The 10,385-nt window shown below is 44.0% G+C and overlaps 1 protein-coding gene across 4 annotated transcripts in view; it reads right to left on the bottom strand.

The window, feature by feature from the left end:
- zmiz1a (zinc finger, MIZ-type containing 1a) overlaps positions 1-10,385 on the bottom strand; it is a 99,306-nt gene that overhangs the window by 60,309 nt on the left and 28,612 nt on the right. Inside the window, exon 3 of one of the 4 annotated variants that reach the window (XM_087179378.1) lies at positions 2,206-2,282. The exons of the other annotated variants lie outside the window; for them this stretch is intronic. The gene's annotated coding sequence lies outside the window, so the exon portion shown is untranslated. The remainder of the gene's footprint in view (positions 1-2,205; positions 2,283-10,385) is intronic. 4 annotated transcript variants of the gene reach the window in all.

Consider the following 10,385-nt stretch of genomic DNA (forward strand, 5'->3'; position numbering starts at 1 on the left):
TGATAATGCGCCAGGTTCTCCAGCAGAACTGCACTTTTATCGTGCAAGCATGTTAAAGGAAGGTGAGGCTGGCACAGAGGCCCACCTAAGGTGCTCCCAGCTCAGGCGGAGCTATTTCCAGACCACCAGCCCCTCCCTTCTCCTCCACCTCCACCTCTGGTGGGGGAAACCACACATCTGCGCAGGCCCCAGTCACAGACATGACTAAAGAATGGATCCATTATTCACACAGGCTGTTAGGGGACTGGCACACAAGGGTTGGATGTGGTAGTGGGACACGAACACTCACTTTTGCTTCACTTTACTTAGAATTGCTCAAGCAGGCAAAATACATAATGAGAGATAAGCTCTTTTTTTTAAACAAAAGAAAACAGGTGAACTCAGCATTCTGTGTATTATTAGACAAGTTAAACAATGTCATATAAATATCCACAGTGTGATTTGAGTGGTGTAAATTCAAACAGCTCCTAACAGAACGGATTTGCCACCGTGTCCATGTGCATGCTCAACGCTGAAATGCTATGTGTGAACTATCAAGGGCCATGTGACTGCAGACGCACAATACAGAGCAACGCAACACAATAGTGCGGCGAAAGTCAACACAGCCTTAGACACACGTCATATCAAGTTCAGAGAACGCTTGAAAGCACAGCACAGCTCCACACAACTCGACATGGATGAATGTGTAAGTGCTCTCTCACTCTCCCTCTCTCTCACACACACACACACACACACACACACACACACACACACACACAGACACACACACACACAGGGGCCAGATTGTATACGAGTTTGCTCACAGACCATGATAAGAAAATGTGGTAAATGCGTAATCTGATATGCATGGCTTGAGGTTTCTCCCTGCCTTTCTTTTCCTCTTGGAAATCGCAGGTTGCATCCATAATTTACACCAGCCTCCGTCTGTTTCTCTCTTTTCTACTCTGCTCCCTCCCTGTTTTCTCTCTCTCCATCTCCCCTTCTCTCTCCTGGCAATCTGGCTTTTGCAGCTTTGCTCATTAGCATATTGCAGATTGTGCAGATGCCACCAAAAATTATTCACCTTCCAGCACTTTGATGCTGTTTCGCATGTATACAAACTACAGTGTCGACATTTTGCACAGCCTCCCAAACAAAAGCAGAGGGACAGGCTCTCCTTTTACTCAAATGTGTCAGGGCCATAACGGGATGTCTGATGTTTCCTCACATCCTCATTCACCCCAATTATATCATGCATCACGTCAGTTAAAGGTTTCTGACACCGCGATGATGACGATGGAGTGTTTCTCCTCAGTTAAATGAACACTTAATATTCATGCAGTTCAAGGGATAACTGAATACATAATATTCATGCTGTTCAAAGGCTAATTGAACCAGTGTGCATGCATGTTTTTGCATCCAACGGAGTCAGAAGAAAGCAAATGACTGGAGGATGGGGATATGAGGATTAGCGGTTGTCCTCCTCTTAGAGATTGACATTGGTATTGATAGAGGCAGATCAATGGCCATACATGGTTACTAACCATAGGTTCAACACTGCTTACACTGCTGTCCAGGTTTCACACCCTAGGAACAGCTCAAAGCAGAGCCAGAGAGGTATCACCACTGTAGCATGCGTGCGAGAAGGCAGTCTCGTAAACATCCCTCAAATGGGCTTTTTCTAAATCGACCACATCAGAGGAAGAACAGTGATACAGTGAAGCACAGAATGACTTGGCATCGCAACTTGTGTGGGCTCTGAAGACTGACTGCCCGGTTACCTGACAAACACCAGCTGTCTGCTATCTAAAGAGGAAATGCCATCACCCGCAAAATCCCAATTCCAATCATGCAAATCATCACATAAACAAATGCGTTCACTCAAAGCAATGGCAGTGAACCTCACGCAGCGATTGATTCAGGATGTTCATTCACTGACATGTATGTAAGCGTTACAGTAAGACCGTGTAGTATCAGTTCCACGGGAAACTAAAAGGATGTAGTGCTTTAGCACTTCAGCCTCAGATACTATATAAAATGCTCACAAGTGCATTATGTTCTAGGACAAAATACCTGTGTGTTTAGTGGCTGCTGTGATTCAACAAAAAAACGAAATCCAAACTGCAACCATCTTATCTTGTTTGCAAAGCCACAAAGAAGCATATCTGCATCACCGTACGAGCTGATACTCAACTGAGGACATAGGTGATGAATCAGGATTCTTACCGGTGTGGATGAGGCAGTTGTTGTGTTTCCTATTAAGCAAAATCTGTCTCTTAATCCTCATCAATCACAGAGCGCGTCTAAAATGAAACAAAACAGAATGCAACACACATCAGGGAGTGTGACAAAACTCTGCTTTTTAGTGATAGGAAAACAAGACTTAGGTGGCATCATTTATCGAGATGTAATAAAGCACCCTGTCGTGCATCTGACAGATTGGAAACACATAACAAGGACTGACAGAGCTGGAGAGAATGTGCATCTCTAATCCCCGCCAAATATGAAATATGAAATGCTTAAATGACAAATACAAGTTGATTTCTCGTCTTCCGTGTGAGTGTTTTGCGCCCATCTCATTGCAGATGCAGCTGTCTTTGAACTCTCTAGGCTCTAATCATGGAGGAATATTTCTTCTCTGCTCCTGGCTCTTCTCTAACTACGATGTGCAGATCTCCTAATGGGACGACCACTCGTGGACTATTAATGCACTTGCCCACTTTACAGGGCTGCATCTTTAACTCACTTATTCCTGTGTTTGAAACTCCCACATCATTCCATTAATATTCTGCTAGACTGATCCCAAAAAAAAAAAAAAAACTGTCTGGCTCACATTTTTTCCACATGTGTACTCGTACAGTAGGCGGAAAGAAAAGACTTGAGCTATCTTCACAGGCTACAGATTGCCCCACATTTAATTACTGTTAACACCAGCGCTAGCAAGCTAAATACGCCTCCATGATTTATTCATTTCCCCCCATATTTGAGTCAAATTAAATTAGTCATATGGGTTTAATTAACTAAATATGATCTGATATTGTAATTTCACACTTGGATATGGGATACAGAGAGGGGTATTTGAGCACAAAAAAAACCACGGTAAACCAGTGCTCATTAGAGTCTCTTATGTGTAGTCATGTTGGCATTACCAACAGCAGCATTAACTGAATGATTGCTCCTAATCAAGGTTTACACACTCGGAGGTTACCTTTGTTCCTAAAGAACCGGGATCGTTCTGCTCACACCATTATTCACTGCTCCTATTAGTCATCGAACCGTAGCTAATACAAGTAACTCCCCTCATATTTTCTGGGACCTATGCTCTGCTCATTACTGTTACTGACGACCACAAAACTGCAATTAGGAAAAATAATAGTATATTCCTCCAGTTTAAAAGGGTCGATTTGACCCACCCAAAAAAAATTCATTTAATGGTACCTGGCAACCGAGATGGTTTTGGTTTTATTCGGAGACAGTTTGCAGATGTTCGTCTCTGAGATTTCTGCTCCCATCCTTACACAGTAGAGGTGAAAGAAATGTTGTTTGTGGTGGTTCACAACACACACACACACACAAATCTCGTTTGTTGTATAATCCAGTAACAGAATCACTGTTTCAAAACAGGATATCTGCATGACTAGAATCAACTAAAGGTAAGTGAGAAGATGTGTTTTACTGTCCAACTGAGGCTTTCACAGCTTTTAAATAGTCTATCGTCCCTGATGAGAAAAATGGCTTAAACACACTTTTTTTTTTTTTTTCTTTTACACATTTATGATGATCCAAGGATGCTTGATAAAAAAATACTGCAAACTGTATGCCCAGACACAGGAGAATATCTTATATTCAAACATTTGTAAGCACTTGTGTCAGGGAAGGTCATGCTTTTGTAGTGAATCAATGTTGCTCTAATAGACTGAAACATTCACCACAAGACCTGCTGCCGGTTTTCCTTTTCAATTGCACCTGATGATTCCTATGCTTGTGTGTCTTTAGTTGACTGAGTAGTTCTAAAGCACAATATCTAATGCCGGTGTTATTTCCCACTCATACAAAGGCTCCATCATGGCACTAAATGAGCTGCGGTGAGTGATATAAAAAAAAAAAAAAAGCGTGCAGTAATTTACTGATACCTGGTAATGAAACATGAGGCCGGTGTGGCGTGTTTTCTCACTCTCACCGAGAGGAAATATGGCTGCTGAGAGCTACGCCGCCTTGCAAAACCCTGTCACACTGCCTCACGACACAGACAGAATTATCAGAGAAAAAACAAATGGAGGCATTGATTCACTAGTTGTTTATTTACAGCCCTCTCCGGAGAAGAAATAAATTCCCCTGTTGAGGCTTTGTTTCCCCATCACACAACACAATGGGATGCATGAGAAGAGGGGTGAGCAGGCCACACACACACAGAGCGAGACAGAAACACACATACGAATGTAAGCACGCACGCACATACACACACACACGTCTTACATCTGGATTAATCTCCAATGGGTGTCATCACAGATGCCATTAAACGTAGCAGAAGGCGAGAATCATGCAGGAGAGAGGCTGCCATCTGAATAATTTATTCAGAGACTCATCTTGTCTCACACCAGGGGGATTTCTGCTTTCAATTTACACTGTTTTCCTCCCCATATTCAAATCAGGGAGCAGGTTTATTGTGATTGGCACACGGAAGGTCAATGTTAGCAAGCTAGCGTCAACGCTGTCCTCAGTGGGCTGGTATGCTGGTCTATTAGCACACTAGGATAGTGTGTGTACGTGTGTGTGGCAGTCTTTGTTTACCTCAGTGTGCGCTGGGTGACACTGGAGAATAGGCCTGTGGAGCGCAGAGACAGCAGTGTGTGTCTGAGCTTATTAGGCTGCTTTCCAAGGACACAGGAGGCTCTAGACATTACACTGGCTGGGGAAAAAACACTACTGCTAATCATAGCAGGAAGATGTTAGGACTGCAGACACAGAGCGAGGGGTAGGGAAGGAAGACAAAAGGGACAAGAGAGGGAAGGGAGGATAAGATAGAGCGAAAAGTGGAGGAGTCAAGGATGAGAGCAGGAGGGAGGAGGCAAAATAGAGTTAGAGGAATGACGGAGAGCACAGAATGAAGTCATGGCTCTCATGCATGTCCTCACTGTGTGTGTCACACTGGGACTGAGAAGAGGACGGAGAATGGTTCACTAAAGCACAGGTCATCTGTGACAGGATGAGCTGCCATTAGCCGAAGGCACACAGAGCAACTGACAAGCAGGAAGGGGGGAGAAAAAAAACTCCCTCAGAGTGACAAACTGTATTTTCAAGGCTTCTTTTTGAAATCTCCGACGTTTGAGGCAGCACAAAGGATCTGTTTTGTTGTTTTGTGCTGTTGTTGTATAATTCCTTGGGGAAAAGATCAGTCTATTTCACTTTGCACTCGATGTAGGCGGCGTACATGCAACAGAGACAGAGAACATATTTGAGACGTAAGCGCTGTGTTTGTCTAAAGACACTTGCTCCGTTAGAGAGGAGCTCATTCTTTGAAATGTAATCCAAACTTTGAAAAAAAAAAAAAACGGGTTACGAGGTTACTCGGGGGGAAACTGTGCTTAGCAAGCAAAATGACCTTGTCATTTCCAGTAGTAAATTGGTATGTGCTAGCTGGCGCTGATGACAGGACTTGGCTGTTTCTGCCGTTACAGGCATGAATGGCCCTGTAGTAGCCGGGCACAGTGCAGCGGTTCAACAAGGCCTCTTTAACCAGCTGAATGACAGGCAAGCAGACGGGCGGTGAGCCAACCACAGACATTCAGCCCTGGCTGCTGTAATGATGCCAATTCAGCCAGACCAGAGGGCCCACGTGATGAGGGCAGAAAGAGAGTGGGAGAGGAGAGTCGAAAATCTATGAGCGCATCCACAGTTAGGTCACCAGGCTGGGTCTTTTCTTCTCTTCACTGTATCCCACCTCCATGTGTCTCCAATTTTTTCACCATTGTCTAGCAGTCCCCTTATGTTTGCTCTTTAAACAGTTTTGCTGTCTTTTTGTTACCGTAGGGAGTCTGTGAATGCGTGGCTTGTTAAACCTTTAATGTCAGTGTCTACAGCCCCGAGCATTGCGTCAGTAGCCCTTTGCACCCTCCGCCTTGTGGAAATCTCCATGCAAACTGAGGGGAAACTCGGCACCAGTATGACACAGCATGGAGGAATGCACCAGCGGATGTGGCTCTCTCTCCCTCTCTTTCTCCTTCTCAGTCAACCCCCATCTCCTCCTCCTCCTCCTCCTCCTCCCCCTTCTCCCCCTCCTGCTGTGGGCAGGTCCATATGCACCCAGTAATTATCAAGGTTATTTTCTCCGGAGGGCCAAATCCCTGTTTATGGGCATGAGCGTGTGTCACAGGGCCCTGGCTGTCAACCCACAGGACGCTGACTCTGTAGACAACCCCAGAGAAAATCTCAGCTTCAGCGACACTGTGGTTGCCAGACCCTGCAGTTGCCAGACCCTGCAGTTGCTCAGCTTTTGCTCCCGATTATGAAAAAAAAGAAAAAAGAAAAAAGAAATACATGTGCGATTTTCGGTGGCTGTGTCATGACCTCAAATGAGACAGCAAAAATTATGTTTCGTGTGAGCTTCAACCTCAGCTCTTGCCAAAAACCCAGGAGTTATTTCTGGAAACCACCAACTAAATGAAGGTTATCCGGCAGCAAAGATAAAAATTAATACCCAGACACTGAAGCCAAAAAATAGCAAAAGCTGGACATGAATGCCTTTAGTTTAAATCAGTGTTATTTATTCATTGCAGACATGAGACTGAGGAGTGCATGTTCTATGTTAGCTCTACTGAACTGTAAAAAAGGAGACAATTTTCTACTATTATTGGTTCAATTCAGTCCCTTCCCAGAGCCAGACACCCTGGAGAATTGTGACCTGAGCTACAGTGCACATTTCCCTTTGGCAACGGCTACAGAGGAAGTGTAAACTGTGAAAGGCCATTGGTTAACGAGCCCTGTAAAAAACACTAACCAATCCAACAAGCTAGGTATTATACCAGTTAATTAGAGGCAAACAGGAGGCAACTTTGTTTTCTGAATGGGATACAGAGTGGGCTTGTTCTTGTTCTACAGAATGTTCGTCAGCAAACAAGAGCCTGGAGCAACCTGTACTGCAAGCTCAAAAGTAAATTTGCATGTAACAAACTGTTAGCTAGGGTCAGCAGTACACACACACACACACACACACACACACACACACACACACACACACACACACACACACACACACATCGAAATCGGCTGCTCCCTTCACAAAAGCTGCTTCCTCTCTGTTTCATCACGCAGGCCGGGCTTTGTTAGTGTGCGGAAATGCCTCCAGAGGGAATGAAAATACTGGCAAGTCCCTGCAGCTCTTTCTGGAGAGAGACGCAGGGGAAAGGAGACGGGTCCTGCAGCTGCAAGATCACACACATGCAACCACACGCATGTACGCCAAGTGCCCATGTAGGTTGAGGGCTCCGGTTACGCACAGAGATAACCGTGTTAACCTATAGAACATAAACACCAGGATGTGGTTACAGGACTGTCAGCAGAGGAGTCAGAGGAGGCTAACACTGACAGTACACAATCTAAAGATGGACTAATGCTGTTACGGCTGCTACAAAATTATAGGCAACGTCACTTTGAAAGCTCATACCACTGCTAAAATCAAGGAGTTTTTCCAGCCTGGAGAATTAAATGACCCTGCTTCCTAGGTTCATTAAATCATACAAGTATTGCTGTCCTATTGAGAGATCCCATAAAACAGTCCAAGAAAGTTCAATAAAAGCTGAGATTTCTGAGGAACTTTAAATCAAAAGTGGCGACTAAACCTCATTGTCCATTTTCTATACCCACATACATTCACATCTTCACTCAGTTTCAAATCCCCAGTTCACCCTAGCTGCAGGAAAACCAGAGCACCCGAAGAAAAAACACATGGTGAGCACCAGGAAGAACGTGCAAACTTCACACTGAACGGCTCCAGTCGCTTTGTTGGTGTGAACCCTGAAGCTTCATGATAACCACTGAGCCACTGTGCAGCTCAGTGCCTCAGTAATGCTCTTAAATTTTTTTTAATATTCCATTACCTCACTCCATGGCCATCTTGGTTGGCCAAAAACACATGTTTGTAATCAGACGACAGCGCTCCAACAACAGATGATTGCAATCAAACAGTCAATGGCCAGCAATTAAGGCAAAAATACACCGTATTAGTAAGAAACAGAAACCCATGATTTAAAGGAACACATGATGTTTTCAAGAGATTGGTCCATTGTTCAAGTCATGAAAATGCAGACACTGAAATCATCCACGTGCTTCATGTTAATCTTTTCTCTTTAGTATGTTAAATGATAGCAGCCGGTATGACTAGTATTATCCAAAACAACAGGTCAAACCTCCAAGTAAACAGTTGTCAGTGGTAATTATTATGTTGTCCAATAAATGTATTTAACATACACTGAGCAGACTAGTCACGTTCATTTTTGGAACTATTTCAGGTGAGCAACCACTGCGCTCAGTGTTTTTCAGCTCTACAGCATCTCTCTGTGCCACCCACACTCACATTCAGTTGACCCAGGAAAAATTAAAACAGTATGCTATTTTTATTTAATATTTCATGTAAATTGTACCTCCCACACAAAACTGACAGACTCGGCTGCCTAATACTATGTCTTTTCATTACAGCTGCTACAAGTTTTCTGAGATAATGCTAGTCGCCTACTATCAGTCAACACTGAGTGTGTGCTAAAGATACATTCTGGCAATTCAAAAAACCTGGGTCTTATTGTCATCGATTTAACTAATACACTGTATCTACCACAAGATTGCATAACATTGTACTCACCGCCTCCACTGGGCACAATTTTACAACAGAATCAAATGGGGCCAAGGAAATACGAGGTCGAAAAAAACGCAGCTTATTGCATCCCTAAGATCGAACCACCATCAACCGCACAATTAATTAAACACCCACTCTCCCACCAGAGCTGTTTGCCTTCACATTTCCTCCACAAAAAGTAAACAAAAACATGACATCAACCTGCAAGTTGAACAAAAACGTAAAGCCCTGAGTTGAGAAAGACAGCTATAATAAACAACGTGGGCAATGATGTCAACCTCATTTAGACCTTTACAAAGTGCTATATGTAAGTATTTTAGTTTAACGCGTTCAAAAATGAACAAACAACAAAATGAACTCAAATGATCAACAGAAGGTGAGGAAATAACAGTTTTGACATTATGTCAAATGCGTTTATGTAATGTGTTGCAGAGATATATACCAATGCGAGCATGCTAACCGGCTAGTCCCGGCCAGTCCTGTGCTATAATACCACTTTGTACCTCAAGAGGCGATAGTGAGTTACTGTAGCGTCCGGTCGGCCCTCTGTCCAACATGAGAGGATGAAGAAGTAGGGCTGCCCCGATGGCGTTTTCTAACCTCTATGTCAGTGAATGGAACAGTAAACGCAGCGATGGCTGAAGCTCTTGGCGAGCGACCATCACCACCACCAACACCGCCCAGTCCCGGCAAGAAACCACGTTCAGCAGTGATGAAAAGAAGTGATAGAAATAGAAGCCAAACAAGAGTTAACATTGGCGTTGTTTTTCCCCTCTGGAGTCAGCTCTTGGCAAGTAAAGAAATGCTGAACTTGATGCTGAACGTTGCTTCTAGACTCATAAGTAAACAGCTGTTGATGCTGTTTGATATGTAGCGCTAGCAAATATATAGCACCTTTGCATTACCGTGTTTGAAAGTCAGCTTGGATAAAACAGATGTATAGATGTATGTGCTGTAGATGTACTGACTAAAAATATGACAGGAGGAGTCGTGTTGTAAAAACATAATTTTCCTTTAACTATAAGCAAAGAAAAACTGGTTCACTGGGGACACGAGGATATCTACAGTTTTTATGATCTCAACAGAGAATCTGTGCAACATGCTGATTTCTGAAAAGTGTGTTCTTCTAACAACAGAAAGGTGGACGTTTGACCGCAACAACTGACTGAAATACTGTCTTACAGAGGAGGTATCAGGGGGAAGCAGATTCAAGATGTACTGACAGAGTGGAGGAGCGTTCAAGACAGCTGCTTGAGTTCCTCTCTCTGTCACTCTCGCTTACACACACACCCATGCAAACACATACTCCACTCCCTCTCTCCTTTTTAGCCAGTGACAGCAGGCACCCAGCGATGACATGAGGAGTGTCTCTGGCAGCCAGTAAGGCAGCACTAAACAGACAGAAATATCTGCTCTGACAGACGGACAGACCGTCACCCACTACAGCATACATGCAGCTGTCACTGAGCTTATGGCTCCTTCTTCCCAACCCTCTGGTTTGATTTTCCCTTATGCAGCTCTCCCTCCGCTCTGAACAGCATTTCCTTCATTCCCCCCC

Source organism: Seriola lalandi, unplaced genomic scaffold (assembly GCF_002814215.2).
Source record: "Seriola lalandi dorsalis isolate HSWRI2012SDOR001 ecotype SW California unplaced genomic scaffold, Sedor1 jcf7180002054832, whole genome shotgun sequence".
Lineage (NCBI taxonomy): Eukaryota > Metazoa > Chordata > Actinopteri > Carangiformes > Carangidae > Seriola > Seriola lalandi.